This window comes from Saccostrea cucullata, unplaced genomic scaffold (assembly GCF_032062105.1).
Source record: "Saccostrea cucullata isolate Sc308-1 unplaced genomic scaffold, CSIRO_AGI_Scuc_v1 ctg1387, whole genome shotgun sequence".
Classification (NCBI taxonomy): Eukaryota; Metazoa; Mollusca; class Bivalvia; order Ostreida; family Ostreidae; genus Saccostrea; species Saccostrea cuccullata.
In genome coordinates this window covers 354039-362790 of record NW_026929355.1, presented here as the reverse complement: position 1 = coordinate 362790, position 8752 = coordinate 354039, and positions in this window count along the sequence as shown.

The window sequence follows — 8752 nt, the reverse complement described above, 5'->3', positions numbered from 1 at the left end:
CTAACCCAATATATGTTAATTTTGCTATTTTTACTTTTTTGTAAACACGGACACCGCAATGCGGAGCATCCCATCATAAAGAGCTTATCTATAAATAGGAAGATATCCTGTAATCAACCATTTGTTTTTCTTATTATCCATATCTATCATAGGTAATCATTATCCCCTCACAACGGAGTTTGAGGGGATGTAGTGACACACGACGTGTGTGTGTGTGTGTGTGTATTCTGTACGAAACGGAAGAAAGGTAATTTGCATGAGATCGATGTCGAATACTGCCTTGATTTAAATGAACTGTCTCTCTCCTCTTTTTTTCTATCAGTGATCATCTAAATCCGAATATCACTGTTTTCCCTGAACCGTTGACAATTTGAAATTTTTTTTTGCTTTTAGTCCAGACAAGGCCAAAAGGGTTTTATTTCAATAAGATTAAGCAATGTGAGCAATTCTCAATGACAAGTTGAATGCAGTTTAATTATTTTCAAAGATGTCGAAATTTTCAAAGTAGTGATTTTGAAATGATAATATGGCCATATTTGAAAAAGATCTTGTCTGATTGAAGATTTGTTTTCAGTTATTAATGAAAATTGGGCTATATTGTAGAAGTTTCTGAAGTACTAAAATAAACAAGTTTAATATACAAGAAGTAAATTACAAGTTCTTTTCGTACATGATGTATATGTGAATCAATCACATTTAGCCATGTTTGAAGAAATAAAAAAAATTCGGAAAACACCAAAATTTTATACGATGGTGTGGAATTTTAAAAAAAGATATTATTATTTCCCCACAATTTAAATTTTTTCATGCAAATTCTGGGAGGGAGAATTGATATAATCATTTTTTTTTTAAATGGGCTCTGAATTTTTTTAAAAAAGATCTCTGAAATTCAACTTCAACAGGTAAGTAAAACGCTCTGACTACCTAGGGGATTTCACAGTCTTTTTATATAGGTCATGTCTGTATGTCCTGCATTCACAATCCTAATTTTTAGGCTATAAAAAGATATGGTAACTTTTTTAATTTCACAAAATGGGTTGATTCTGTAGATATTTAAAATCTGAAGAAATGAGATCCGTAACAAAAACATTAAGAAGGCCGTTGTTCATTTTTGGCAGTGGTTGCTTTTTAGGCTATTTATAGCATCTGTGTCTTGTATAGGGAAATTTTTTTTAAAAAAATCCTACATGTTCCCATAAATATTTTATTTATAGTCTCCTACATGCATGGACGCATATACATATGTACCGGTATATATATAGGTCACAAAGTTATATATTAAATATTAGAAAACATGTAATACATGTAAGAAGCAATAAAATGGTTTATTCCAAAACTTCGGCTTAATCGTGTACATTTATGGTCAAGTTGGATATTTCATTGATATACATGTGTGGTGCACACTATTACAATCTGTGCATCATTAAAAATATATTCTTATGCAGTAAGATTTATCATAAATTATAATGTAAGGAGAATATATATACCCGGTATACATTATTTGTATAATATGCCATTATAAATTTATAATAATCTGTATTTTGTAAATAGCAACCAATTAGATGACCTCAAATGATGTCTAATATAAACATACCAGCATTGTTTTCCTGTCAAACCCGAAGCGAGGGCCAAAGTTAATTAGAAAGTGTTCACTCATTCTTCTGTATTTTATTTATTGTATTTTTTTTTATCAGTACGATCAATTCATAAGTCCCTTTTTGTCTCGCCTGCGACGAATGTCGCGAAGCGAGACATAGCGACCATAGATTCCCTTTTGTCTCGCCTGCGACGAATGTCGCGAAGCGAGACATAGCGACCATAGATTCCGTCGTCGTCGTCGTCGTCGTCGGCGTCCAACTTTTGGTTAACCCAAATGTCAAAGTTTTATAAACTGCAATAACTTTCTCAAATTTTATTCAGTCTTCTTGAAATTTGGACACAATATTCAGTATGGATAAAAATTTATATCCCAAGTATGATTTTGAAAAAAAAAATTCAAATTTTTCCGTATTTTTTCCTTAAGTTGGACTTAGTTTTTTCATGATAATTTATGGTGAAGACCTATATTCCAGCAACTATAAGTTATAGGGATATGATAATTAGTCAGTGGATACATCATGGGTAACCACAAACGTCAGTACCAGAATTAGGTCATCTTGACCTACATTTTTCTGCATGAGTGACTTTGGTTAAATTTTTGGTGGAGGTCCATATCTCAGCATCTATAACTTATAATGGCATGATGATTTGTCATTGTACAGGTTATAAGTAACCAACAACATCAGTACCAGAATTAGGTCATTTTGACCTACATTTTTCTGCATGAATGACTTTGGTTAAATTGATAATGGAGGTTCATATTTCAGCAACTATAACTTATAGTGGCATGATAGTTAGTCAGTGGATACATCATGGGTAACCACAAACGCCTGTACCAGAATTAGGTCATCTTGACCTACATTTTTCCGCATGAGTGACTTTGCATAAATTTATGGTGGAGGTCCATATCTCAGCAACTATAACTTATAGTGGCATGATAATTTGTCAGTGGATACATCATGGGTAACCACAAACGCCTGTACCAGAATTAGGTCATCTTGACCTACATTTTTCCGCATGAGTGACTTTGCATAAATTTATGGTGGAGGTCCATATCTCAGCAACTATAACTTATAGTGGCATGATAATTTGTCAGTCTACACATCATGGGTAACCAACAATATCAGTACCATAATTAGGTAATCTTCACCTACATTTTCTGCATGAATGACTTGATACATATACAGTGGATTTGATTTCAAAATGCAAGTTCAAATTATTGCGACTCATAACACGTTGCAATATTCGCAATAATAAAAACATCACAATAATTTGTGAATTTACAGGGTATATGTATATATATATAAATGCCAATATAATCGCCAAGGGATTAGATATTAAGTCAGCTGTTCCATTTCTTTATTATTGTATTTTTGAGTTATTCCTTCTGAAATGTCAATAAATGCTTCAGTTTATCAGACAATCATTTCTTACTAACCACAGCGACAGCAGGCGAGACACAGGGTTGCGGGCAACCCTTACGTACTTTTTAATGATTGTGAATTAATTATGGAAAATTAATGTGTCGTCTCTTAAAAACCCCAGATTTTTATTCTTTGACAGTCTGTTAATTACCTAGATAAATTTAATTAGAATTTTCTTTGAAAAGGCGTTTATTTTAATAACAAACCACAAATGCATTTTACATTGTATTCTAAACTAACTTCGAGGTCAATTATATGCATATCACATTTAGAGTGATGTTTATATTATCATGGGATTCTTTTTTTTAGGTACTCTCATAAGAAGGATTAGCTGCAGTACTGTAGCTCTCCGAAAAAAATCTATTGACAGACCGGAGAGCTACAGTGCCACCGAAAAAACTGTATATTTATTGCGCACAAAAAGTTGCGCTTGGTTCTGGATTAATACTTCCAAATTCTTACCTAAATTGTAAAAAAAAAAAAGCTAGATTTCTAAAAATTCCTTATTCGTCTATCAAGTACTCTCGTATAGTAATCTCAGCGAGATGGACGTCAGACCATAATTTTTAGTCCCTACGACATCTCGCTGAGATTACTCTCGTAGTTGACATTTGCACGAAGCGCGTTGAACCGAATTATTTTGCAAAACAAAATGGCAGCACAAATAGACGAAAGGATGTATTCACTTTGACAAAAGAATTGACCTATAGGAGAGAACAATTTACCGGAAAAAGTGACACTTAAAAATTAATCTATTTGTTGTTTTCTATCGTATATATGTCTAAATTTTTCAAATTTGTATTTTATACCTAAAATTTATTATTTACAACTTTACAATAAACCTACAAAGTTGGCTGAAACACCATTTTGTCCGTTAAAGCGTTAATTTTTGCATGAATTTTGGCCTTGAAGTCCTTCAGGGCAGGCCTGCCCCTAAATAAAATTGTGATATTTTGATAGGTTTGGATGTAAGGAATAATTTGAGATAGGAATTTTTTAGGGGCACCCCTGCCCTAGGGTCGAAATTCACAAAAAACCTACAAAAAATAAGACCTGATTTTGATAATCTGCTAGAATGTTTTATTATAATCACGGATAAAATAGCCTAGACATAAAGAATAGAATTTCAGAGGCAGTAAACATTACCATTATGCACATTACCATCATGAGAAGTTAAGACAAATATTAGTTATTATATTTTGAGATAACACTCGGGAAATCAATGAAAGGGTTCCTCCTACCTCTACTCGCTGAAAAAAAAAAGATTTAGGAAAAACATTGTTATATGTATTCAGCCTAATGCCATTAATCAGAACGGAAATCGACAAGGTTTTTGTAGAGAACAAGTTTATCTTTTAAAAAAGATAGGTGAGCTAGCGCAGTAGCAATTTTTTTAAAACACAGAAAGGAGGATCCGTGATCAAGTGATTTATTTTGCTGAATTCTTTAATTTTTATCGAGGCTGGAGAGTGATAAAGTTATAATTGTTTTGTGAAGTGTATTTTATAGACACATTGGTACATGTAAAGATCGAAACGAGGGTGTGGGGGGGGGGGTGTTGACCTATTGGAGTTTTTGCGCAACGGAACATTTATGACCTTTACTGGAGAGGGGGAAGACTCTATATATGGAGAAGATGCCGATTGAGGCATTGTATAAGCTGGTTTAAGAATAGAATTTCTTTGCAATACAGGGGAGTTAAAAGGAATATAGAAAATAACTCAAAGTGTATATGTTATATAAAGAAATCCAGAGAGTTCCGAATGTTAGAATTTTTTAAAATGAATAATGGATTTATTCGTTATTTTTAGCTGTAATTTGTAAGATTAGCTGAATTACCCAATCAGAAATTATAGCCTATCTTTGGTTGTGCTTAGACGTAAAAATAACCTCCATTGTCTTTATTTAGAACAATCAGATAATGACTCAAGCTTTTCCGTCAGGAAAAAAACCGGAAAAATTGAGCTACAACATGATACAACAAAATTGTTATCGTACGGTCTATTCTATAGTAGTTTTCAGTTTTCCCAGAATGCACGACCGTGAAGCCGAGCATGCGTATTCAAGGAATTTGGACTAACGTAGTTGCTAGCGCTCGAGAGCGCTAGCAAAAAACCAAGCCCGGTCCTATAGGTCAAATCCCTATTTATAATGAAGTGATCCTTTTCCTTGAACTCAATTACAGGGCCAGGAGAGCTATTGACAACAATTATAAGGAATTTTTTGTTGTGGAAACAGTTGAAGAATATGCTAGGAACACACGGTTATTGATTTTTTGAGATGACAGTTTATTTACAGTTTTTTTCGATGGGTGGCACTGTAGCTCTCCGGTCAATCTATCAATATATTTTTTCGGAGAGCTACAGTTCTGCAGCTATAATAATACTTAACCCCCTCCCCACATACAAACCACAATTTTTCACCTGCTAAATTTAAGGTCGGTACAGTTAACAATTTTTAATTATGTTCAGTGATAAATTATGTATTATAATACCAGCTCTATCTTAGCCTAAAAGTAGAATGCATATGATCAACAGTGCTTAGTGCACGGGCGTCTTCTACCGAAAAAAGATGTTAATTAATCAAAATTAGTAACACCTAACCACAACAGTCTTGGGAGAGAGGTGGTCCTCTTGGATGAATTATTTATTGAGTGTTAAATAATGTCAATGTTATTGAAACGAATAATGATTTTTATACCTTTTAATTTTAATATTAACATTTCTACAAATTACCAATTCGCGCATGTATCTGGTTAACTAGTAGTAACTGATGCCTCTATATGAAAGGTTTTTAGCAAAGGTTTCTCAAATGCAAATAAAATCCATGGTCAAGAGAGTACACCCAAAGAGAGGATTCGTCTTAATGAATGTACTTGTGAAATAAGAATACACAAATGATAGCCATGCATTCAAAAGATATGGCCAAGGTTGAAGAAGATGGGGGGGGGGGGTGGGGGGGGATAAGGCGGGCAGAATGCCTATAGTGCGACAGATAAGAAGTGAAAAATTTTATCTCAATTATATCCAAATTTTATTTCATATTTCACCTAATATTAAAGTATACTTAATGCAAAATCTCTATAATATACAAAAATCTCACAAAGACTGAAAATATTTGCCTATGAAAAAGCATACACAGACTTAAAAGAACAAAAACGATCATTTTTTCATACTTTAACAAAATTTTTCAATATGAGTGGGTCTTCGCTCCATTTTTTTTGAAAGATAATCCTAAAAGTTTGCGATAAAATAAATATTTTTTGGTTTACAAAAAATGGAGCGAAGACCCACTATACCTTAAAAGTACAATTTTATGACAAAACATTCGCATTTTTTAGAGAAATACTTCAAGTCCATTAAGTCAAGGGTCATATCACAAACATGATTTAAATGCCCCTATAATCATCATGTGCCATGTAGCATAGTAATGGTTAGCACGTTAAGGCCGTGTCACACTGTCACGATTTATGCTACGATTACCCACGAATTAAGAAAAGTTGAAAATCGCCGTTCATCGCCAGGTTTGTTTTGCTATTTTTCTACAGCGTGTGGAATATTTTGCTGCTAGAGTGGTGTGTCTGCGATGTCTGTGCGACAAAGTACGAGGTTTCTACGATTTAAGTACGAACTGATGCGACAGCGTTACGAACTGGTTACGATATTTCTACGATTATGAAGGATTAAACGCGGTTACATACGATACTCGTACGAAGAACTACGATATGCCACGTTACATACACGATAATTCCACGACTAATGGCGACTTCTTACGAATATACATGTAATGGAATGCATATATAGAGTAAAGGAAGATTTGTCTGATATCATTCATCATCATAGTTATGTTATTTGATAATGGTAAAAACTACAGTGTGGAACTTTTGATTATGTTCAATCTCTTCATGTGATCATTGTACACGGTGTTTATAGTTTCTGTTACACATGTATATTAAATTTATTTCACTTTTCTAAGCTTCTTTCCTTTTATTTTAGGCAGTATTTTGATTTCGACAGTGTTAACATCAGGCACCGTCTGCCTACGTCGTATTAACTCGTAGTTCAATCGCACAGTGTTCGTACAGCACTTGCCATCAATCGTCCTTTTGCGTATCATATTCGCGGGAAAGTCGTACTATGTTCTTATCAATTCGAAGAACGCTCGCAGTATCTCGTAGGACACTCGCAGTAACTCGAATGACACTCGCACAAACTCGAAGGACACTCGAAATAACTCGTAGGCTCTCGTAGTGTCGCGAGTACTACGAAGTTCCGCGAATGTCGCACGAACTTCGAAGATTTACTACGAATATGAGTACGAGTGCAGTGCGGATGCTGTGCGATTGTCTACGAATAATTAAAAATCGTACTGTGTCCACGATTGTTTTGAACATGCTCAAAACAATCGCCAGGTTTGGCGATTTGCTGCGATCCAACACGACTAAGGAAGATATCCTACGAGTACTTCTGCGATAAATCCCGATTTGCTGCGATTTTTGAATTCGCAATGAATCGTAGCTATAAATCGTGACAGTGTGACACGGGCTTTAGTCTCAAAGCAGTATGATACTTCGGTATTTTATTACAGGGGTTCGAATCCCACGTACGAGGGGTGTTAGAAAAGTTCGCGGACAAGTTCTATTGTGAGCGTGCTATTTCGACGAAACCAGTCAAACTTTCCAGATAAAATATTTACCTTTTTTCCAATAAATATACGAGACTTTGGTGCTCTCCATTGATTATTGAAAAATATACAACTCTTTTATTTTGATAAAACTTGCTTCACGGAGCATGCTACATTTTGGCACGTTTACATCAATTAAAAATTGCACAATTGTAGCGCAAAGAGATTTATGATATTTTACCTTCCGCTACAGTATTCATGAAACGTCATTGGGAGAAATTTTGAACTAAATTGGAGGGTATATGACTGTTTTATAGCCGTTTAAAAATGATCAACGCGTAAAAACTCAGCCAAAAATCGGAAAGTCATTGAGCGTCATGGAGCACTGCACTACTTAAAAATTATGTATGCAGACTGGAAAATGTCTAAAAAGAGATTAAAATGTTCAAGATGCTGCCGGGAATTTCCTACACCTACAACGGACAAGTTTTCAAATGGTTGTAGCTTCATAAGAATGGAAGGATTAACATTTTGAATCATAACCTCCATCGATACTTCAATACCCCCGTACATGTATCGCATGGACGTTGCGTTGCGCCTATATCATGGTTTTGCATTGTTTCCATGCCTGATCGATCAACTGCATGGACTTTTTTAAGATCTCAGTAATATCCGAATCAGTAAATAAGACAATATAGAAGAAAAGTAACATGTCTTGATATAGATGTTCAATTTTAAAGTCGAAAAAGATAAGAAAAATCTGAAGAAATGAAAGATTTATAGAACTGCGACAAAGCTTAACGGGTTGAAATCTGGTTGTCACGTCGCCTAACGTCAAGTGATTGCTCCGTGAATCCCATGACCTCAGAGTAAAAATCGTTGTAAATATTCAAGATTTTATTATATGGACCTGATTTTTTACATACCAGTAAACAAAATGTAGGAATTTATTCAGACATAGGTCATACTTCATAGTACACAATAGATTTTCCGTAATTCAATGTGTCCGCGAACTTTTCTAACGACCCTCGTATACCATCTAATATTTTTATAGATGAAAATTTTAAGAGATTTATTTTCCCTCAGAAAATGTTTTTTTTTCTCAT